We start from the raw sequence: 24,693 nt of genomic DNA on the forward strand, positions 1-24,693 counted from the left end.
TGCGGATGATCCGGTGATTGGATTTGTCCCTGCCAATTGCCCTGAACCTGTCTGCTAATTGCCCAGCCTTGCGCTGAATATTCCCACGTGATTTTGAACTTGTGGTACCCATTGCATGTCTTGTTAATCACTAACTACTTTTCTTTCATTGGCCTCCATTTTGCCTTCCTTTCTTTATTTTGGTGCTAATACCCCCTTGCCTTGCTGAGAATTAAACATGGGAAAAGTGCTTATTCCTCCTCCTCAAATATTGGGAGCCATCTTTGAATTGGAGCCCCAGCTACATTTTGCCTCTGGAGTTCTAGCCTACTGTCTTTGCTCACTTAACTACCTTCTTCTCTCTACCTGCCTCCCATATCTCCTTTCTTATCTCACTCATCCATATTCACCCCATTTTATCCTACGACTACCTTCTTCCTGATCATACTACCCATCACTCAGAATGCTCTATTCTATGCCACCTTTCAACTCTACCCGCTTCTTTACTATTGACCTTCATTCTATGCTACCATTTAACTCTACCCCCTTCCTGGCCGATATTTGACCAATACCTACACTGTATAACCTGATTTTTTGCACTTTATTCATTTCCGTTTTGATGTGTTAATTTTTGGCTGTACTTTCTGTCTGAACATATACTTCTTTGTTATTTGATTTTCTCTGCGGCCTAAATCGCCTGTTCCCCTTTCTCTCTCCTCATGTTGTTTGCTTCTATGATTATATACTAAAGGTCACCATCTTTACAGCTCACATCATCTTTACAACTTTCACCTTATTGCCTCGACGTTTACTCCTTTTACTTTGATTCACACATTTCTCACTATTAGTTTGTTCTACATCCTTCTCATCTTTAGTTGTAACTCTTCTAATGCACATCGTGATTTGCTCCTTTTACGTTATGTATCCTGTATTTGATTGTTTATTTTGTTTCATTTTGCTCCCCCATGTTTGATGTTCCTCTGTTTGGCTCACCTTCACGTCTAAATATTGCAACCCGGTCTGGCTAAACTATTTCGTTGTTTATTTTACATGATTATGTTAATATTTCTGTGCTCACTCCACTTTTCGTATGCTGCTCAGCTTTATCATACTCTTCAGCATCCTGTGCTGCTATTTATTATTTATTTGATCTTACTTATTTGCTCCTACCTCCTCTCCCCTTACGCTTAATTATGCCTCCTCTCTCGTTTCCCCATGCTACCTCAGCCTCACCCATTACAAAAACCGGCACTAATTCCTGGTCTATCCTCTACCCCTCTTATCTATTCAAACACGGAAAAAAAACCTGAAACATAAACTCCTAGGTCTCCACCCAGAAACCTTATTTGAGGACCACCATAATTCCCTTAACGCCTCCATCATCACCAACTACATCTTCTACACTAAATGCACTTCCAAATGGAAAAGCCTCTTTATCCGCCTCCTCCCCATCACAAACTCACGCAATATCTCATACGGTCTAAAACTCTCCACCACTCCCTCCCCTTCCTTTCCCGGAAAGGTCGATATCTTCATATTTAAATCTGGTAACATTCTTATCCAAGCTTCCGAAAACCACCTACTCATCTTTGAACACCACTTCAGCTCTCTATCACAATCCCTCTCTCAATCCGACACGACCCCCATGACCCCCCTCTTGACCACAACTCAACCTATGACTCCCTCCCCTCCCATCTTGCCTTCTACCCCCTTTCTCTGATCCTTGATACGCTCTCCCGCTCTCTTACACATAATGTCCTCTCCCTTTCCCAACAACACATGACTTCCCCCATCCCTCTCAATGGCTCTCTTAATTATCCCCCTTCTCTCCTTCCTTCTTTATCCCATCCCTCCTGCTCCCTCTCCATATCCCAAAAGCTAGCAGACTACCCTCAATCTCCTTGTAGCTCCCTTAACATTACAACCTGCTCTAACACCCCGGTCCCTCTACCCCCAACTCCCTCCCAGTCCCTGAATGTCACCCAGTCCCCCTCTCTCTCTCAACCTTCGAACATCTCTCAGCCCTCCAATGTATTTTTCCCCCTCCCACCCCAATCAACTTCTGTCCGACCCGACTCCCTTGCTGCTTCCCCAATATCGCCTTTACGCTCAGATTCCTCCATGCATAATCAGACCCCCTCACTTATCAATAAGTCCCAAACCATAACCAATCATTCACCTCTTGTCAATCACACTTCAATTACCCCACCCGCAACCTCCCCCCTTTCCAACTCCCCAGCCACTCCTCCAGTATCGGATATTGACCCCCTGTCACCTACCTTTTCTAATAATGCTCTCCTCCAGACACTCTTCCCCCCCTCCAACACACCTCTTGGCTCCTTGAACTTACACACATCCATTGATTCTCACACGCCTACTGAGACTCACGCACTCACATCTAATCTCCTTGGCTCAACCTCTCTCAAGCCGCCTGTCGATCACCTCTTAGTCAATCCCCCCAAATACACAACCCCTCAACTACGACTCCTGCTCCTCCTAACTCACTGACTTTCCCTTTATCATCCCCCTTTGCTATTGTCTCTCCCTCCTCTAACCTCCTACCTACCTCTCACTCACATTCTCCCTCATCCCTTGATGAACCTCTTTACCTTGCCCACCGCTCAAATATCCCCCGCACATCCCCACCCACTCCACCTCCTCTTCCACCTCACTCATCTATCGATCCTCCTAATCTGAATATACCCCCTACCTAGCTCTTTAATTTTCCCTCTCACCCCCCCAGGCTTTCCCCCCTTTCCGCCCCATGCTATCCCCCACCTTGATAACCCGTATCCTTCCAATCCCTTTAATTTAACTGATACACTCTACACCTCAATTCCCTCCCAATCACTCCGTAAAGTCGAACTTCTTCTTTCATCACTTGCATTACAACTCTCCTCACTCAGAAGTGATATCTCTCTCCTCCTCAAAATCCATCCGTCCAATCCAGATCACACTTTTACGTCATCGGACTGCGCTGCTCTCCCACAAGGTGACAATAAAGACAAGCCGAACACTAACGGACCTCCCACTGTAGTTTCCTCCACCGACACCCCTCGCCTCCCCTTTAAACCCACAACATGAGCTAAACATAATGACCACTCTCTTAGCACCAAAACTAACAAGCTTAATTCATCATCCCAATCTCACTGAGACACTAGCTTCTTAATCTCAGGAACCAACTCTTCTAATAACCCCCCTAACCCCCCCTCTCCTTCCTCGCCTTCTATCCCCCTTCCTTCTACTATACCTGTTCTCTTAAACTCGACTAGACTCCCCCTGCAACCTTCATCTCCTAGACCTCCCCAAATTCTTAGACCAATCCCCCACGGTCCCACTTCCCCACCTCATATCCCCCCTCCCCTCAAATGCATGCTGATAAATTGTAGATCTGCCTCCTGCCACGCCACTGAGATTGCTGAAACCATCCTCAGTGAAAATATTGACATCGCATTCCTGACTGAAACCTGGCTAACCGCCCACTCTACCCCTATCCTCGCCCTGCTTGTCCCTCCAGGCTTCTCTATTGTCAGAAAAGATAGAAAAGAACAATTAGGTGGAGGACTTGCCCTGATCTTTAATGGCAAATTAGACATATCACCTGTCCTGCTCCAAGACCCCTCGTCCTTTGAATACCTTTGCGCTGACCTCTCTTTTCCCGGCTTGCCCTCCACGCGACTTCACACCATCTACCACCCCCGGGAAAATGCCTACCGTTCGCCGAAGAGATGACTGACCTTATTATGCAAGCTTCGATTTCCCACTCCGAGAATCTCTTCCTGGGTGACTACAACATCCACTGGAACAAAAATGACGATCCTGCGGTCACCCTTTTCAATCAAACCCTAGACATCACTGACCTGACACAAATCTGCCTGGCCCCTACTCATATCAAAGGCGCCACCCTTGATGCTATCCTCACTAACAAAGATTTGGCCACTCTCTCTAGTATACTTCCTGTAGATTGGTCTGATCACCACCTCATCCTCTTCACCTTGAAATGCCCATCTAAACCTACCTCTGGTATCAGTACTCCTCCCACTAAATCCACTCGTAACCTTCACCTCATCCCACCTGGTGAACTCAAATCCACAATTAAAGCTCACTTACTCCTCCCCCCCTTCTCTTAGCACCAAAGATCTCACTGACCATTACAATAAGTCCATTCTTGAGGCCCTCAACCTTATTGCCCCCATTAAACTCAAAAAACAAAAAATCATCCCCTCCAAATCCTGATTCAATGTCGACCTCAATAACGAAAGATGAACCCTCAGACAATCTGAACGTACTTGGAGAAGCCATCCCTCCGCTGAAAACCTTGCTCTTCTTAGAGCAAACAGAGCCCAATACAAAAAGCATATCTTCAATGAGAAAGCCACCTTTCTCCGGTCTCAACTTGACCAGGCTAGAAACCGCCCCAGAGAATTGTTTAACATTGTTAAAAAAAAAAACTTCCTCTGGCCCCCCGAAACTTGCAGCCTCTGTGGAAAGATGCGAAGAAATTGCTAGTTTCTTCTCTAATAAAGTTAACACCATTGAACTATCCTTCTCTTCCCCTCCTCTCCCTCTTCATCCTCCCTCCACCCACTTCACCATCCCTACTATTCCTAACTCACCCTCTTCCTCCGCCCCCCTCCTCCTTCCCGACAACCGCCCATCCTACTCTCCCTCCCTAGTACTGATAGCTCTCTTTCTCCCCCCGCACTCCAACACCTCGACCCTGCACACCCCCTCCTTACCAACACCCAACCTGCATCTTCACCGCCGAACTCCCTGCCCAAAAACAAGGCTTCCTGGAGCGTTTTTAAACCAATTTCTGAAACCAATATCATTAACATCAGCTCCAAACTTAAACCGTCTTCACACTCCAACGACCCCCTCCCTGCCCATTTAGTTCAGGAGCTCAAGCATATAATTGCTCCTATTTGGTCCGATATCATCAACTCCTCACTCTCTTCCGGTTGCATTCCTGCCTCCCTCCAGCTAGGCCAAATATTCCCCATTCTTAAAAACCCCACTGCCGAACACAATGATCTGAACAATCTGCGCCCCATATCCAACCTTCCTTTCCTCTCTAAAGCCCTCGAAAAATGTGTCCTTTCGCAGCTAGATAATCATATCTCCTCTTTCAATCTACTCAACATCTACCAATCTGGATTTAGAAAGGGATGCAGCACAGAAACCGCAATGCTCAATATTACTGATGACATTCATCACTCTCTTGACAGAGGCGAATCCTCATTACTTATCCTCCTTGATCTCTCGGCCGCCTTTGATACGGTACATCATCCCACCTTGCTGACCACCCTTAAGGAGCGATTTGGTTTTGAAGGCAAGGTACTCAAATGGTTCACATCCTTCTTCCAGAACAGATCACAACAACATAAGCTCAGTCATTGTCTATCCAAACCCAAACCTATCACTCTCGGGGTACCCCAAGGGTCTATCCACTCTCCAACCCTTTTCAACCTCTTCATGGAACCCCTCATTATCATTCTCAAACAAGCTAAAATCAGCTACCACCTCTATGCCGACGACACACAACTTTACTACAAGATTAAATCCCACAATGACATCCTTCACCTCAATGACACTCTACTGAAAGTCCAAGCCTGGTTCCACCTTAATCATGTTAAACTGAATCCCCCAAAAAACGAAATCATTCTCTTCACCCCTAAACAAAATCCCCTACCCATTCAAATCTGGATTAAAGACATCAATGTTTTAATTGCTCCTTCTCCACCTCTAATTCTATCAAATCCCTTGGTATCAGTATTGATCAGAACCTTGCCCTCCTCCCCCACATCAAAAATACAGCTAAAGGTGCTCTCTTCACCCTGCACCACCTCGAAAAAATTAAACCTTTCATTCCTGCCGATGATTTCAAAATCGTTGTTCAATCTCTTGTCCTATCTAAGATTGACTACGGTAATGCTACTCTGGCAGGCACACCCAAAGCCCACCTGGCACCGATTAAAGCTGTCCTCAACACAGCAGCTAGACTGATCGCTGACTGCAGAAAATTTGACCACATCTCTCCCGCCCTCAAAAATCTTAACTGGCTCCCAATTGAAGACCGCTCCACATACAAGATAGCCTGCATTACACACAAAGCACTTCACCAAGACACCCCCCTCTACCTTTCAAGTAAACTACATAAAGCAGGCTGCACCAGATCCTTGAGAAGTACTAACTCCCTTGTCCTAATCCCTCCTAAACTCAAATGTAAAAAGACCCAATCTCGTGCATTCTCCGGCAATGCCCCAACGATCTGGAACTCTCTTCCCAAAGACCTTCGCTGCAACCCCTCCTGCCCTCTCTTCAAAAAGAGACTCAAATTACTTCTCCTCAATAAACACTGGGGACCCTAATTGTTCTATCATGAATCCTGCTAAGTACCCTTCTATCTCTAAGCGCTCTTACCCTACCTTCCCCCCCCTTCAGTATGCTCTACCTTCCAATATCCCTCCTCTGTTCCCCTCCTTTGACCCCTTCACTTTCCTCACCCCTTTCCTTCTTTCTCTCATTCTTCTTCTATTGTTTCTTTTAATCTTCCTACAAATCAAAAAAACTGTAGTCTGTATTTAATATATTCCTGTTAAGGCTACTATGTTATCTTCTTTTAACTTTGTAAAGCGCTCTGATACTCTCGGGTCCAGCAGCGCTATATAAAACCTTTTAAATAAATAAAATAAATAAATAACGTGAAGCTGGGAGGGCCCGCACCTTATTCACGTCTGCTGCGTCAGTGGCATAACTGGAATACCTACTCGGTTGCAAGACTTCAGCCTGCGGCAGACAACGCTGCTGACAAGCACGAAAACGTGGAGTGGAGTAACCTCCTGCACTGAACCGGACCTCAAATGCAGTGACCAAGGGCCATATGTATCAAGGAACCATTTTGATATTCTGTAATAGCGATTTTTAAGAAATCGCTATTTCAGAATCGCAAAATGGTATGTATCAAGAAAAATGCAATTGTTTTGCGATTTCTTGATATTCCTTAATTGCTAATTCGCAAATTGCGAATTCGCATTTAAGGAATACTTCCCATTCATTTCTATGAGCCTCCTGACCCATAGCAATGAAAGGGAAAATTGCGATTCGCAATTTGCTAATCGCAAATTGAGAATATTTCCAAGGGTGCAGGGGTGTCCAAAGGACACCCTGTTGCACCCCTGAAATAAGCATGGGTGCACATGTGGTGCACATACATGTCCTAAGGGCATGTATGTGCGTCACATGGCACATTGAAAAATGAAAATATTTGCATTTTTCAAGAAATTCGCACATTACCACCAACTTGAAGTTTGTGGTAATTTGCGATTCCTTAAAGCCAATTTGCATTTTTTTTGGGCTTCTTACATTGCATTTAAGGAATCGCAAAATTTGCGATTCCTTAAATGCAATCGCAAAATAAGGAATCGCAAATTTTGCGATTCTTTATTTTGCCTTGATACATACCTTTTTGCAAAATTGCATTCGCAAACGACGAAATTCTGCGAATTTCGGCGTTTGCGAATGCAAAAATGCTTCATACATATGGCCCTAAGTAAAGGAAGCACTGCATCGACCATTTTTGATTGATAGCATATCCTGTCATTTCATGCCCTACTTTATAGGCAGATCATGACTTCATTTTGCACTATGATAATAATTTACTCGCGCTGCATGTTCCATAGCACAGTAAATAGCACTTTTACTATTATAGAGTAGATAGGCACCTTATCGATTTTGGAAAGATCAAAGGTTAAGCTCCCCCCCCGCAGGGGTTTGACACTGTGATTGCATCTGTAAAGAATTACATCACTGAGCAATGAAAGGTTCCTCTGTGGATGTGGTGAACTGGACTTTGGAAGATCTAGATGATGCCTGAACTTCTAAAATGTCAGTAGGCTGAAGTAAAGACGTCTAGAAATTTGAGAAACCCAGCTTCCTTACTAGATTGCCCTATAACCCCCTATTTTATTGTCAAATCTTCTGCATGAGGTGTGCATATTTCTTTGGTTGCCTTTTTTCTCTTTGCAACTTTATGACCTTAATTTTACTTCTATTTTCATCTCTTCTCTGCAAGATTGTATTTTACTTTGATAATAACAGTGCAATATTTTATGTACCACTACCACTATTAAACAAGCATTGGCATAGCCAAAAGGTCTCGCCTTTGGGACCTTATAAGTATTTAGTTATTCAGCACAATATCCTTTGTGCAACAACATCAACTGTTGCATTGCTAAACACTTATAAGGTCCCAAAGGCGAGACCTATTGGCTATGCCAATGCTTGTTGTTAAGGCTCCTGAGGTTAATGCAGAGTGTGCCTATGGAGATAGTCCATGCAGAGTTAGGGGCAGATTTCATACCAGATCTTATTTAAGTTCACCCCATACTAATATGGATGATAGTGTGTTTGAAAAAAGAACTGAACCTAAGTAGATTACTCATGAAGGATTGCCGGAAACTGGAATATAGTATTCATATTCCCTCGCTACGTTATGTCCAAAGCACCCTATCTGATCTGGGTAACCCATATTTATTTTCTAATCCGGAGCAAACTACTAAGTTAGATGTTGACTGGGTCAGAGAGGCTTTTCGATTAAAATTATATGAATCAAGATATAACAGTATGATGGCCAAAAGAATTGGGGGCACACTACGTTATGGTAAAATCTAGGAGCAATATGGAAATGTATTTGACTCTAGATATGTCAACCTTGCACAGGCACTTGTTGTCTTACTTCCATCTGAATCTGTTTCCTCAGTTGCAGTAGGTTGGCATAGATCCTCTGAACTGCCAATCTGTTCATGTGACATGGTTAGTGTAACTGATACCTTACACGAAGTTTTTCTTTGTCACAAATATGCATCCCTATGACACAAGTCTATCCGTCCACTTTTATTAAACAAGGATTTTAAACACGTTCGACCAGCTATACTTGTAGCTTGTATCCAATGTTAAGGATCGTTTGTATGTATCTTACCTGGGGTTTTTCATTCTGAGAGGTTATTTGTGTGTTTACATTTTTATGTCTGTACTTACTGATGAATTTTAGGTTTATATGTACTTTTATGATTTACTATGCTTAAATCGAATAATGTATTTCTGTTTCTCCTTCTATTCTTCTTAGTGGCTATACCTTGTATGTGTAACAACTTGGACGGCCTGCTAATGTTTCACTATGAATATATTTAGATATTCATCTTACAAGGAGTGGCAATGAATCCATCTTTTGTGGTTTCTACACATTCTTGACAATAAAAACCAAGCACTGGCAAAGTCATTTAGGTTTCAGCAGTGAAACTCATTTGTTTGCCAATGATTTTCTGTGTAAGCTGGCTGTTGACCACACCCACGATGTTCCCCTCTTAGTGGCCCTATTAAAACATTATAAACGCGCTTATAGATAGGCACTATGGACCCCGTAAATCCACGGTGGCCATCTTTAAATGCACCTGCAAAACATGAACAAGCCCAATGAAAGATGGCCAAAGCAGATGTGCATGCATTTGTGGAGACTATCCCAATTGATCCTGCGCATACACCACAAATGGTTTCAAATGCTGGCTACTGCAGAGGCATGTGCAATCTTGGCCCATTTCAAGATGGTTGCTCAATAATGCAGTGAGCACAAACCGTTTTTTTTTTAAATTAAGTAAGAGCTGGAAAGTGGGGTGGGAAATAGGTGAGGAACAGGAAGGATGGGTAAGCAATAGTTTAGAAGTGTGGGGTAAATATTTTTAGAAAATGGGTGGGATGGGGAGGTGAGGGGGAAGAAACAAATTACCTTGTCTAACGGGGAGTGGAAACAACATGGAGCCTAAAGGAGGGGTGAGTCAAGAGAAGGGGGTAGCAGCACACAGATGAAAGAGATAGAGAATGCACATCCACTCTCATGGAGAGCTTGCTTAACCCCTTCAGCGCGGCGCGAATTTTCGCGCTGTGCTGAAGGTTCTAATGAGCCTATCGGCTCATGACGGAACAGTTTCGTCATGAGCACAGCTCAACCGACGCTCATGACGGAACCGTTCCGTCATGAGCATGGAAGGGGTTAAAGGAAAAGAAAACGCTTCTTCTCTAAAAACAAGCAACAACATCAGTGGAAGGATACAAATCAAATAATAAGGTCAATTACCTAAATGCTCCTGGGTGAGACAAAAATATAAATATGTAGGAAAGCAGTCATGTCAAGAAATGACAACTGAGATAGACAACAAAACTACCCAGTCCTGAACAAGATGCTGACCCAAAGCCCACTCTGTGTATATTGGAAGCATTAGCAGTGGCCTACAGACAGCCAGACTTGTCTTGGCTAAGGAAGGAATGTCTTTAGCCGTTACCTAAAAATGATTACATTACATTTTTCTGACTTAAATCAGTTATTTTCATAATCTATATGCTGCCCCATAGTTTGACAGTCTTAAATTATTGCCTCTAAACAATTAATTTCTTTAGCAGACAGTCATCCAGTTGATATTATTCTTTAACAGAAGGAACTTGTGCTTAATGTCACTTGATACTGTGAATGGCTGATCCTCCCCCATGAGGTTTAAAGTACATTTCAATAGTGCTTCAAGCACAGTTCCTTTCATTTGTCCTGCTTGCAAACGAATCTCTGTGGGCCTTGGACCCAGTATCAACCCATCTACTCATTTACAACAATATTTTTTTGTTACATGTTTTTTATCGATTTCCTCACGTTTCACAACCAATATATGCAGTCGCATGTTCGCACCCCCATTTTCTTACATCTGTACAGTACAGATTCTACGAGATTGAATGAATGAATGAATGGAAATGAATTTACTGAGCGCAACTAAACCCAAAGGCATCAAGGCGCTAAAGATGGTAAAACTGTTTGGTCAGAAGGCTTGGGAGCAGGTTATTGGTAAGCTTCCTGAAAGAGCCAGGTCTTAAGTGCTTTGCGAAAAAGGGCATGGGAAGTAAGCTCCTTGAGGTCATCAGGTAGAGTGTTCCAGAGTCTGGGGGCGAGAGCTCAAAAGGCCCTTCCGCCCCATCTGGCCTTAGATACTCGAGGCACAACAAGCAGATTTTTGTTGGAGGAGTGAAGTGCCCTGCCCTGGACATAAGGGGACACAAGTGACCGAATTCCTTCGGGCCCAGTGCCATTCAAGGTGCAGAACGTAAGGGAGAGGGCTTTAAAGTTTTTCCTAGCCTGTATGGGAAGCCAATGCAGGTTCTTCCTAATGGCTGAACCCGAAGAGTGTTTCGGGTCATCCATGACAAACCGGGCCACTGCGTTTTGCACAATCTGAAGGCGCTGGACCAAGCCGATGTTAATGCCTAGATAAAGTGCATTGCAGTAGTCCAGCCTGGAGGCTATAAGAGCCACTGCGACCTGTTTGCGGGCTTCCAGGGAAAGGTAGTGGGTGATTTTTCTTAAAATCCTCAGGGCACCACAGCAGGTGGAGACTGTCCTGCTGACCTGTTTCTCAAGGGAAAGAGTGGTGTCCAGGATAACACCCAAATTACGGGCGGAGGAGGAGGGCGTGGGGCAGATGCCAAGGGCAGGGGGCCACCAGTCCGTTGACCAGATCTCATGTTTGGTTCCAAAGATGAGGACCTCGGTTTTTTTCCCATTTAATTTGAGGAAGTTCTTGACCATCCAGTCAGCGACCGCCTCCATACAGTTTTTGAAGTTAAGAGCTATCATTTCCACAGATTGTGTAATGGAGACCATGATCTGCGTGTCGTCGGCGTAGGAAAGAACTTGTAGGCCAAAGGACCTCACAAGCCTGGCGAGTGGGGCCACATAAATGTTAAAAAGCGTAGGGCTCAAAGAAGAGCCCTAGGGGACCCCACACTTCACAGGCTTGATGGGAGAGATAAAGTCACCAAGTTTTACCCTTTGCTGCCGTTGGTCAAGGAAGGATGTGAGGAGGCTGAGAGCTGGGCAATCTACACCCATGCTGCAAAGACGAATAGCAAGGATAGATGGGGAAAGGGTGTCAAAAGCTGCCGTTAAGTCAAGCAGCACCAGTAAAGTCGTTTGGCCACTATCAACCTTGGCCCGAATGCTGTCGACAACAACAGTGAGTGCCGACTCGGTGCTGTGTGCCTTTCGGAAGCCATGCTGAGAGGGGTCCAGAGAGCTGGCACTCAAGTGGTGGTGAAGGTGTGCCTCCAGGAGTTTAGCGGGGGCAGGGAGAAGGGAGGTGGGACGGATGTTTTTTAAAATCCCCGGGTCTAGTGTGGTCTTTTTCAGAGGGGGTTTGGCAATGGCCGTTTTCCACGTCAAGGGATAAACCCCTTCAGAAATGGCTAGATTCATTACCTCGGCAAGAGGGGGCATAAGTACCTGTCTGCATTCTTTCAAGATTTTCACAGGACAGGGGTCAAGTGGGGATCCAGACTTAAGCCTGTCCGGGAGCGCACTAAGGTGGTCAAGGTAAGGGGGGGGAAATGGGTGAGCCGAGTGGAGAGCTCAGTAGCTTGATTTTCCAAAGATACGGCAGGTAAGGGGGGATCACGGGGTGGAGATTGAGGTTAAGGTTTTCCAAATCGGTGTAAATATCCAAGATTTTTGTGTGGAAATAAGTGGAAATCCGATCACAAAGATCTTGGGAGGCTGTTATAGGGTCGGGAGCCTGAAGAAGAGATAGAGTGTTGACTATATTGAACAGGTCTCTGGGGGAAGTAAGTGAGCCAGTAAGGTTGGTAAAGTGCGCCTTCTTTTCAGCCAACACTGCCGCTTTATAGCCCTTTAAGGAGAGTTTTATGTTTGTCCTTCTCTATGGGGTCCAGATGTGATCTCCATAGTCTTTCTTGCCTCCTACAACCCTGTATAAGGGTCCTGAGGGAGCTCGAGAACCAGGGGGCCGAAGGACGCTTCCTGGCCGAGTAGTGTTGGCGAACAGGGGCGAGAGATTCGGCAGCCTCCGCTAAGATGTTAGAGAGCTCGAGAGCCGCAGTTTCGGCATCCTTTGTAGGCAGGATCGCACGTTTGGATAGGAAGGGAGTAAGAGTCTCATTTCTTATCTTCCTAAAATTCCTCCTCAGAGCCCACTTGTTGCGGTCCGGCTGGGGTCCAGAGGAAAGGTGAGAAGCAAATTCAAGGGGGACGGCCAGATGGTCAGACCAGGACAGGGGGAGGGGGGATCCAATCTGAAGCCGGGTGTCGTTAGTAAATACCCCGTCTAGGGTATGCCCAGCTAAGTGGGTCGGGCTGCTCACTAGCTGCCACAGACCGCAGGAGGCTAAGGAATCCAACAGATGGATGGTGTCAGGGGAGTTGCGGTTTTCTAAATGGAAATTAAAATCCCCGAGGATGGTAAGATTGGGGGTATCGATATAGGGTTCCAGAATTTTTAGAAGTTCAAGGCAGAAGGCGGACCTGGGACCAGGGGGTCTATAGATCAGGATCAGATTCTACGGTAACAGTGGAAGGGTGGGGGTGCCATCAATGAGAGAACACACATGGTAAGTTGGTGGATGTTTCAACTTAATCATAAGTTGAAGGTGGACTCAGTTGGTGGGGCACCCATACGTGAAACGGAAAAAAACGACATAAACCAAACACAAAATGTGAAACAAATGGAAAAGAACGAATCAAGACTGCTGGGGCAGATGGAGCCAGAGAAGTCATCAATATTACGGTATGTGGGCTATACCAGATACTCCATTTCATACATGTTGTACGATCATGCATATCGTGGGCGCATGCCTGGGGGTCGGGCAGGACAATTGCAGTCTGTGGCCAGGATGTACTCTTGGGACATGTTTACAAGGCCCCTGTGCCACCAAAGCGTCACTTTTTGTGATGCTCCGGTGGTGCTGTGTCCTTCTCCATATTTAGAATAAAGGGCTAAACCATTTTCTGTGGTGTAATGCTACCTTGTAAATATTATTCCTGTTGACACTGTTGTCTGCATTAAAGGGGTGTCCAATGGTTGTTGTTGTGGGTGTTCCCAGCAACACACATAGCATTTTGACACTGCTCTAGATTTACAAGGAATCATAACTCTGAGGCAGCACTAAAAATGCACCCTTCCCTGGGGAGGCGTAAGGGTGAAGCAACAAGGAGAAATACTTTTATTTCTTCACATTGTTTTTGCTCTTTCTATGTGTGCTGCATTCTGCAGCTTGAATGGAAGAAGCAAAACTCCATTACTGATTATTTTTGTGCAGGAAGGTGTCCCTTCCAGCACAAAAACAATCACCCCTACAACGCAGGCCCGCTTGCACCATGGCACAAGGGTGCCTACATTGGGGCATGGCAGCCTATTGTGTGCTAGCGCAGGGAAAAGGACCGACATGAATCATATCTTATAGATACGGGACATTCCTGCCCTTATCTTTTGATGCAGCACATTGCAACAAGATTCCTTGCTGTGCTGCCCTGCGCCGCCCTGCGCCAAAACCTTGTAAATGAGGCCCTCAGTCTATGGCCCCCTCCTCGCTCTCAGGTGGTGTCCAAAGTCTGCCAGAGCTATCCAGCTGGGGGCAATCCTGCAAGATAGCATCCCATTCTTGGTTTCGGAGTAGCGTGCTACCTGCCTAAAAGCACTTCAACACCTCATCAAGGGTAGCAAGCACTATCTAAATACAAACCTTTTCCCTCCACTATCCTTCTCAGTCCAAATAACAGACTTAACATATCCACTTCTCAAATTAATTTCATATTTCACTAATCCTTTATGCTTCCAGAGTAGCGTGCTACTCGCCGAAAAAGGAATTCAACACCTAGAAAGGGGTAGTAAGCACTTTACAAATGCAATTACAATCTAAAACAATACAATATGCCAGGGCCCGGACACCCAGCCCTGCTTTTCCCTGAAGAGCCACTCCCTCACATTCCATCCATTTGATCAGCTCACATGCCACAGTAAGAGGTAAGCTCCCTGTCGGGCATTCCAGGAGATCTCCAACTGGCAGTAGCATTGCTAGAACTGCCAGGACCAATGTTAACTGCCTGCATCCAGGGTCTCAGGAAGAGTCCCACCAGACAATAAGAGAGGGTTATCTAAATAAGGCGCCCAGTGACTGCGGCTATGTATTGCTAGATAGTGTCCCAATAATTGAGAAGTAAGGGGCAATTTCACACCATATGGTAGAAAACCGCTCCTTCTGTGTCAGACCACGGGCATGTTGCACATGCCCGAGAAACATTGCATTGATCCTTTTGGGGATAATGTAGACCCAATGTAAAAAGTAGTACTTGTATGAGATGAAATCTGATATTCCTAGATGTGCTTGGTGTGGACTCTACAGTGGCGTCCCAGTCTTTGTCAGCTATCGGAGTACCAATATCTTCTGTCCAGTGGTCGCAGAGCTCCTGCAGGCAAACTTTAGCCTGTCGCAGCAATGTGTTCTATAACACGAGTCTTACCAGTCATCGGACAGATAACCTTCGAGGGATTTTGTGACAGTGCCTCAACAGCATCAGTCTTCCAGCTTATTTGTATTGTGCCGCTGGTAGCTCCATGGAGCAATACGTGGTTTGAAGAGACCTCAACATTGTTTACAAGGCCCTGGAAATCCCTGAGCGTCTCATTTTCAAAGAGTCTCCCCAGTGAGCATAGACTAGTCCTCTCCCACTTCCACAGGCCACCCCAGTCTCCACGAGAGTGTAAAATGAACAAGGCCATGGTCAAGAGTTCACAGGCATAATGGAATTGGTGCTGACCCGCTGAAGCTCTAAGGCCCACTGAGCGTGGTAATCCATTAATGACAAAAGGTTGCAGAGTTATTTCATGAATCAAGAGTGCCCTGCATTATTTCCTGTTTAATGGCGAGCGTTATATCAGTACCAAAGCCTTTCTTAGAATTACTTTCCATTACTTGCTTGGCTTCACCATACTTTCCCCAATATGAATCTTCTGTTTGTGTGGTTCTGAAATTACCATTGACTTGTCGATATTATATGTCCTCCAACCTTAACTGGGAACTGATGATGACTTGGAGAAGTAATGAAGGCTTTACAAATACTTCTCATTCATGGGTTGTTCTTCTTACCCTCCTTAAATGGACTAAGCCCTTCTTTAATGCCACATTCCTGCTAAATCATAACTAGAGGTGTGAATTTTGAATCTTTGACCATAGGAATTGCTTCTTGATGACTTCGGGCCATCAGTGAAAACAATACAGCACCACCGTTTTTCATTACAGAAAACTCTATAAGGTAGAACTCTAGTCCAATATGTTCAATCAAGATGAACAATAGTAGCAAATCTCGTCATGCATAATGTTTGTCATATGAATGTCTAGGACTATAACCTAGTGGCCCTGGGGACATCGATTGACCACAAAGCACATCAATTCCAAATGTTGTCTTTCTTAAATGCGAGAATGAATCTTCTTTTAAGAATTAAATGCATTCTTGTACCTAACATGTTGTCACCATATATTCATTGTCTTGCACTCAGTAGTTGCCAGTCTCTTTCTTTGTGGGTTTTATCCATCCGATTTCTTTTATCCAATGTCCTTATCTTTTTGACATTATATTTCTTTTGTTGTTTCACAAAATTTGATGAGGCAAAGTCTTGCAATTTCACACTCTCTTTAAGGTGATCAGACACCACAAAAGAGTATTCAGGGTTAATTTTGCTTACTTAGGCAGTTTGACTGAGAAATAAAATCCCCATAATGTCTAGAAGAAAATATTTTTAAAGAAAGTAGCAAACTTTGGATATTGATTCCTGTTTGTTCTATGTATTTTCTTCAGAGTTCAAAAAACGTATCCTCAAGCTCTATTTATTGATATTGCCTTTGAACTTCAGTTCATCGAGGGCAGTCTCTCATCTCTGTGTTTGGTTCCATCCGTACCTCACTTATTCTCTTTGTATCAAATCAGAAGGTCTGAATAAGAAGTAACCAGGAAGGAGCGATTACAAGGCAATGAAAGAACTCCATGGTTTGCTGACTTTTCTGTTAGGGAAAGTTGAAGCGAAAAATCTTATTTTGCAGGCTACTAAAAGTTATGCTTGATTTGCTTTCTTGTTTCTTTGAAAAAGCCACACCTCCAGTTGCTAAAATGTAGTCATTTTCTGCAATACGACTTTGAGACCACCATGATAGCTGTTTGGTGGCTCTTTGTGGTCTAACCAACAAGGCTTGCCAACGTCAGGGTGTTATAATTTTATCAATTTTCATTCTTACGTCCACCATGCTTCTGATTCTTGTCCTTTGACCAAACATTTATATGTCTCAGAGTCTGCCTCTTGTAATCTGAATTGCATTTCTGTGCATCATCCAAACTCTACTTTCACGCACATTTTACAATATTTTTAATTTACGCTCGAAGACGGGAACCCGCTTCTTGGAACTGTAAATAAAAAGATGTGGATGCTGCATCATGCCATATATGCACCAATGCATGGTGATGCATGCATGCGTATACTCCATCACACTGGCCGGCCCAGCCATAGCGCCATAACACATACTTGCATATGCTAAATGATGTATGCGTGCATAAAGATTATCACACTTTTTTTCTCTATTTTTGCTGATGCAATTTAGCATTTGCAAACATGCATTTTTTAAATCTTGTCCGGATGCAGAACAACATCAGCAAAAAGCACGGGTAAAGCCAACAAGCCTGCATTGCTCTTAAAATGGCAAGACTGATTGGTTTTTACCAAGGTGTTTGTTAGATTGACTATCTTTAATTCCACCGTCTGTGAGTTTTAGCACCAACTTAGAGGGTATTCTTGCCTGGGTGCCCAATGTGAATGATAAGTTTAAATCGGGGTTCTACTTTTTATCCATCCCTGTGCAAGCGGTCAGATGCAGCTATTATATGGGCTTCCAACTGTGCTGCCCCTCTTCACTCCTTTCATCTGTGGCTGTTTCTTGCCACTCTTTCTGCCATTGTCTAAGCTTCTTTACTGCCTCTATTGCTTGTGGTGATTCTCGTGTTTGTCTTTCCCTCCACTCGTCCTCACTTCCCTTTGTCTGATTCTCTTTCAATGCCCGAGCTTTACTACCTCACGGATCTTCTTGTTTTCATGCAGGTCTCGCCTCCTTGCCTGTCTCATTTGTGGCCTGTGTTGTCTGCGCCTCTGCTGGGCTTTCACCTTCCTCTTCTGTTAAATCCTTTGAGTGCCTTTGCAGAGTCCTTGTTTAGTCGGAAATCTAGTGCAATTCAATAAATACCTGATGACTGCTGTTAACACTTGGAGTGTGTGCCAGCAGTCCGCCAGCTGTCACTCCCGGCAGACAGAGCCATCAAACATCGCCGAGGATTGCCCTAGCTCTCTCCCTTCTTTGTCTCTTTCGAACACCTCTCTCCCTCGCCCCCCCCCCCCCCCCCTCTGCCTCTCTTAAGCTCTACCTTCCCTCCCCATCCCTTTTCTCTTTCCCTTGTGGACGGAGCCTACCTATCTGCGGTGCTCTGTCATTACTCCCTCATCACATGCCTCTCCCACATCTCCACCCCCTCCCTCCAGCTATCACCCCTCCCTTACCTTCTGTTTCCGACTGTGGTTCTAGCTCCCGCAGAGCTCTGCCAATTTCTGTTTGATTGAACTTATTTGCTTTGTTGTTTTGACATTTGCATTGCTGGATAGAGGTACTTCAGTGCTATGCGAGAGGCGAGATGTTAACATTCAGTTCGTTACTCCTGCTCCCCTGCCATCCCTCTCCCTTCCCTCCCCCCTGCATTTTACCCATCTGCTTGCCTCTCTCTTCCTGCGTGTGTCCTAGTGCGCCCTTTTAGTTATACTCATTGTTATGGCTTTCACATGTAGTCCGCCGAGTGCCAGTGGCTCATATAAGTTTTTTCTATGAAAATAATCCGCTGGTTAATTGTGCAGCCTTCTACTGTTGTCGGCTAGATTTTGTCTTGTAAATTATATGAGACACAAATCGAGATGGGAGGAATGCTTGCAATTTGTCTAACCACTGGCAATCGCTCGGGGTAGCATTCCAATCCATAGTTTATTTGCCCACCATGCCACCTCAGCTTGGAAGCAGCCAAATGCAAATCATTCTTGACCCTGCTTCAATAGGAGCAGTCCAGCCCAAACTGCGCGGTGAGATCTTCCCTGAACTGGAACACAAGCAACCTCAGATAGATTTTGCCCTTATTGGAGCTCATCAGTTAGGTGTAGCTTTGCTCCAGTGGTACACCGAGCACAGGACCCCATCTGGGCATACCCTTGCCATTCAGGGCAGTACATCAAACACACAAACATGATGGGAGGTGTTGGAAAATGGCCCTATCTGAAGGGTCACCCCAAACCATTTGCTTCCTCCTCCTCTTTTTCTGACTTCGTTTTTTGTTGGCTTTAGGACTCTGGACACTTTACCACTGCTAACCAGTGCTAAAGTGCATGTGCTCTCTGTTTAAAGCATGGCAACGTTGGTTTTCCCACAATTAGCACATTTTATTTACTTATAATCCCGAATAAAGTGTGTGCCCAGGGCTTGCAAATCAAATGCTACTAGTAGGCCTGCAACACTGGTTGTGCCACCCACATAAGAAGCACTCCAACCATTTCTCAGACCTGCCACTGCAGTGTCTGTGAATGTAGTTTTAAACTGCCTTGTCAAGCTGACAATTTCACCCACTTTCCATGCCCAAACCTTCCCTTTTATTACATATAAGGCACCCCTAAGGTAGGCTCAAAGTAGCCTCAAGGGTACGGCACATTCTATTTAAAAGGTAGAACATGTACTCGTGTGTTTTACATGTCCTGATAGTGAAATAATTCTAATTTCATTTTTCAATACTGCAAAGACTATCTCTCCAATAAGCTACCATTGGAGCTGCCTTGTAACCTCTTCCAAGTATAACTTCCAATTGGGAAGAGATGGAGATTTGGAGCTTGGGGTATCTGAGCTCACAATTTAAAAATACATCTTTTAGTGAAGTGGTTTTTTAAATTGCATGTTTGAAAATGCCACTTTTAGAAAGTGTGCATTTTCTTGCTTTTCCATTCTGTACCTCTGTCTGCCTGTGTAATCAATGTATGAGGGAGGGTGACAGTTGAACTGTTTGTGCATTCATTCTAGACAGTCACAAAAAGGGAGCTGAGGTGCACCCTGCATACCCCTATTGTCCATCACTAGGCTGCTGGGTCTTCCTGAGCTAGAGGGGTGGGAGGAGTTTTCACTGACACCTGAATAGGGCTGTGCCTGTCCTCACACAAAGCTGTCTCCACCCATGTAGTATGTCTGGAGCCAGGTCAGGGAAAGGCAGGATCGTGTGCACTATAAAGACTTTTCTTTGAATTTTGCCTACTTCAAAGGCAGAAGCTGGTATAAGTACTGAAGATGTGACACCATATCTTCAGAAAATGTCTCGACTAAGAGGAGATTCTGCTAAGAAGAAGAGCTGGATGCTGTAGGAGGAGAAGTGCCACTCTGCTTGTTGCTTTCTTGAGCTGGCCTACTGCCTTGCTGCTTCGGCCTTGGGTAATGAAAGGACTGGATTTTGCTTTCTACATCCTGCTTGCTGAGGTTCTCCAAGGGCTTATGTGTGCATGCGTCCTGTTAAGAAGTCTTAGGGTCATCAAAGACTTCATCTGCAGCCCTGAACTCCTATGATGGGAGTTCTGACCTGCCAAGTTGTTCCAATTACACTTCTGAGCCCTTGAAGAACCAAGAAAATCCATGCATCGACCTCCAGCGCCTGTATTCCTGATGCCGCACTGCTGTGCAGTTGAAAAAACAATGCAGAGCCGCGGTGCAGCCGAAGAATTGATGCAGCGCCTGTCATGTGGCTGAAAGATTGCTGCAGTCTAAATCCTGAGCACCATGTCACCGACTACGACGCAGGCCATGCTCTTCGGCTGAAGAAATCAACGCATCACCTACTTCGTGGCAGGGAAATCAACACAGCACCTGTTTTGCTGCCCCACATTGACCCAGCATATCTGGAATTTCATCGACATTGCCCAGCAGTAAGAAACAGAGGCCACATGTTTGGAGAATGGCACATCACCTCCCTTTACAGTAAGGAACCAATGCATCACCTGACAGTAAGGAACCAACGCATCACCTCCCCTGGGAGTAAGGTGTAATGCATTGCGTTGCTTTTCCAGACTAGAAATCCATCCACATGCAGTGTGTCTTTTAGAAACCTGTCTCTAGAAGAGCTAGAGGACACGAGGGAGGAAAGAAAGCTAAAGCTAGAGCTTGCCAAATTGAAGATGGAGAAAGAGCAGGCTCCAGAGGAGAAAAGGCTGGACATGGAGGAGAGGAGGATAGCCCATGAGCTGAGCCTGAGAGAGCTTGGCATCAGAGCCAAGTAAGGTAAGTCCATCAGTAGTGGTAGCAGCATGCATACAGTGTCTGCTGCAAAAGGGCAAGTTCATATTGAAAAGAATTTGGTTCCTTAGTTTTGTTGTGGGGGATGACATAGACAAGCAGTTCTCCCTCTACGAGGTGGTTCTGAGGCTGCACAAGGTTCTTAGGAGTCCTGGGGGAGTAGTCTCTGAAGATACATGCCCACGGTGGAGAGGGACACACTCCATACACTAAAGGTGGAGGATCAAACATACTATACTCCCATGAAGGACATTCTTATCAATAAGTTTGGGTAAACCACTGAGAGCTATAGACAGAAGTTCAGGGGCAGCCACAAAAGTTCCACATATACCTAGGTGAACTTTCTTGATTTTTCTGGCAAGGCACTGAAGAGCTGGGTGATGGTAGCAAAGTAGAAGCATATACAGGGCTGTACAACCTAAGTTCGAGGGAGCACAGAATTGGTATTTGTTTTACAGAGCTGCACCAACACCTGGTTGATAGCCAGGTCCCAGGTAGCTTGCTGAGGAGGCAGACTTCTGAGTCAGCACGAGGGGGTCCAAAAAGGTACCTGGGAGTGACCCCAAGATGGTGGTTCAGGTTCCCCCCAGAAGAGTAAGGGGGAGGTTAAAGATGACCCGGACAAGTCCAAGAGTAAGGGGAAGGAAAGAGTTTGCATGCTCCATCTGAGAAACAGTGGGGTGATTCTAGAGGGCAGTGTCCTTGGGTTCTCCATTCCCAACCCCGTCACTTTGATTGTTCTCAACTAGGAAACAAGCAGGGGGACTTTGTCAGTCTAAAGAAACCACCCACTGGTGGGAACTCTACAGGAATGGCCATTGTGGCCTTAGGGGTCAGTAGTACCCCGTGGCTGGTAATCGACCATGCCCTGATCTCACTCACTCAAAGATAGACTCAGAGGGTGAGCTGGTGATCCCTGAGGATAGAGTTGTCACTTTCCCCAGTGAGATGAACATGAATAGGGTCCCAGTCCCTGTCCTGAGGGATACTGGGAATAGCCGGACCCTTGTTGTGGGAGGATTAGTCTACCCAGAGAAGTACACCAGCAAGGTCTGTAGAGTGACCTAGGTCCAAGGGCATAACTTTATATGCCCTATAGAGTGGGGTGTGGAGGTGCCCCAGAGAAAGTGTCATATTTAACCCTGGGCGTAGTTCGCGTAGTAGCCCTACTCGTAGCTAAGCGAAGTGTACTTCGCACTACTCAAGCTACCCATAGCTACGTGAACTGCGTAGTGCACTGTGCAAAATGCTGTTCGCACTGATTTCACAGTGCCGGATGCTTGTCCGCACTGTGCAATCAGTGCAAACCGCATCTTGCACAGTGCAAGCAGTCGTTTTCTGCCGCTCAAGTAGATTTTTACTCGAGCAGCAGCTTTCTCAACGCGGACTGGTAGTTTCTCATCGCGAGCATACGCGACCACTCGCAATGAGAAACCTGACCTCCCCGCATTTAGCATTCACCGGGAGGTTTGTTTTTCATGCTCGCGATCGGCAACTTGATGTTGCTGATCGCGAACGAGGAAAAAGTCTCGCCGGGATGTCAGTTTCCTCGCTCGCGGTTGCCAACTTGACTTTGAGTACCACGTGCAAGCAAAAAATGACCGCCACGTGTGTTTGCACTGTGCTACGTGCAATTTGCGTAGTGCGACGTACCGCAAACTTCGCAAACTACGTGAGCGTAGCGTAGTACTTCACCCAGGGTTAGTCATAATTAGTCCCCAGATGCCCACAGACCGTATTGTTGGGTTTGAATTGCCCCGATGTCAGGAAAAGTGGGAGGGGCAGCCACCACAGGCGCCCTGCCAGTTAAGTGGGAATACCACTCCCAAACAGAGGGTACAGAAGCCCAGCTAGAGTGTTAGGGGAAGGAAAGACTCAGTCCTGAGCTCCTGTTCAACCTAAGTGTACAGACCCTGGGTTGAGGTACCAGTTTCAGGATACCACTCCATAACTGGTGGCAAGTGGAGTAGAAAAGGGGTGCAAGGCACCTGGGGCTACTGCCCCCTTCTTTGAAAACCCAGAGAGGTCAGAGACCCCTGGATGTCATAGGGCCTGGTTCTTGATACTGACTGCTGTCTGTGGCCTCTGTTGGTTGTTATCAGTAGGGGGCAGAAGTCTGGTCCAATAGGTGGAATTGGCTACATCACATTGTTGGCCATGATGGCACTGTCTGCCTACTGGGATGCATCTTTGAGCAAGTTAAAGTTAGATGCTGCACAGATGGAGTCCACAGAGGAGGAGAAGGGTTCCCCATGGGTCATCTCAGCAGTCCCAGAGTGTATAGACCATGGGTACTCACAAACATTTTCCCAGGGGCCACAAAGTACTGTCTGTGGTGTGACTGAGGGCCACACTGATGCCAGCAGGGTGGCAGTAGGGGGTCTGGGTGGGTCAGGGATTGTTTAAGGAGGTCTAAAAACTTTTAAATAAATCGACATGCATTTATTTTCAAGTTAATAAATGCTTGCCAGTTTATTTCAATTTTTTTTTACTATTAGTGCTCAGAAAGTAAACAGCAGCTTGTGCTGCTGTTCGCGCGGGGGGGGGGGGGGAGGGGGGGGGAGGGGCACTTGTAAAGGTCACGGTACGCAAGCAGCCTCCGGGCCATACTTTGAGGTTCACTGGTATAGACAAAGGATTCAACTGGCTTCAGAGAGGCTTAGAACTGACAAGTGCCCCTGCAGTAGTGGGATATCTTCTTTTGACCAACCCTCCTCTTCTCTCATCTCCGCAGTCCTCTCTTAAACCACAGAATTGTCTACCAATCTTAACAAACAATCAGCTGCCCTGTTCTTAATTCAAGTTAAGTATTCCACATGAATAGGAACACTTGAAAATTAATAACCCACTGCCTGATGCGACTTGATACAAAGTCTAAACCCTCCTTCACAAAAAAAGTTTGTTGACAGGCTTCTACTCCGTGCATACTTTAAACGTGCTACCCCATCAAAAAATCGGAACTTGTTCAATTCACATAACACAGACAGGGCCTACGTAATAATACCAGAATAATGATCGTCCGCCCCTCTCAAAGCCTTTGAAGTAAATGCTATGTTTTTCCCCTCTTGATAAATGTTCTTAGCTGTGTTATTTGGGACCAAGTTTTTCTCAACACTTGAATTGCATTCAGTAAATCATCATGTGAGGCTACATCCTGATTCACAGGAGTTGATGGCATTCACTGTGTCCATGAGGTCATTAAGTTTAAATAGATGACGTTTGGGCGACTTTCTGTGACTCCTGTATTCCAGAGAGCCATGCCATTTATGCTGGCATCTATACCAGGTGTATTGTATTACTACGATGATATGTTGGTGAAATTACCAGGGTACACCATTTTTTTTGTTTAAATTTCTTTATTGGTATTTTCTTCATTTTTGGGAATAAAACTGTCATCGTAGTCATTTATAACATTTTCAAATGTATATATAATGCATTCGACACATAAACAACGGATTATTTCCTACATTTCTACAAGTTGTTATT

The sequence above is a fragment of the Lissotriton vulgaris genome, chromosome 2_1 (genome assembly GCF_964263255.1).
Source record: "Lissotriton vulgaris chromosome 2_1, aLisVul1.2, whole genome shotgun sequence".
Taxonomy (NCBI): Eukaryota; Metazoa; Chordata; class Amphibia; order Caudata; family Salamandridae; genus Lissotriton; species Lissotriton vulgaris.